We start from the raw sequence: 581 nt of genomic DNA, 5'->3' as shown, positions 1-581 counted from the left end.
ATATTATAACGAAGTAATAAAGAAGGAATGAAAGAATATTGCAATTTTGCACTGTTCTTTATCGTATGTCTCAGATATTCTATATCACTGACTATTTGACTTTGTTTTTATTAATCTATTTAATCTATTATTGGAGGTTTGTTCCTAGAAGCACACATTATGAAGATTATAACAGCGTAACAGTAACGAGGAATTTTATGCAAATCATCAGTGATAATATACAGATAAAATTACTCGTTTGGTTGACGGCTAATTGAATTATATAACTGGTTAAGATCTTTTCCTGGTAATGTTTGTACTCCGAAAACAGAGGCGACTGAAACACCCTTATGTTGCTTCCATCGTATCTTGTGTTTTGAATTATGTTACTTATACTACTTGTATTGTGTTACGTATAGAAAACCTCATTATTTCTCGATGGTCTATAAGTGGTTGCTTATATCAATCATGATATACGGTATGTTTATGCCAATTCTACGTCTTATCATTGTTGATACATGAAAGCTTCATCTGAGCACGTGATTATATATTTTTTATTATATCACTAAACTTAAAATGATAACGAATTACTCATGTTTACG

The sequence above is a fragment of the Penaeus monodon genome, chromosome 25 (genome assembly GCF_015228065.2).
Source record: "Penaeus monodon isolate SGIC_2016 chromosome 25, NSTDA_Pmon_1, whole genome shotgun sequence".
In the NCBI taxonomy this organism is placed as follows: domain Eukaryota; kingdom Metazoa; phylum Arthropoda; class Malacostraca; order Decapoda; family Penaeidae; genus Penaeus; species Penaeus monodon.
The sequence above is the reverse complement of the archived record's forward strand: the minus strand, read 5'-3'. Positions refer to the sequence as shown.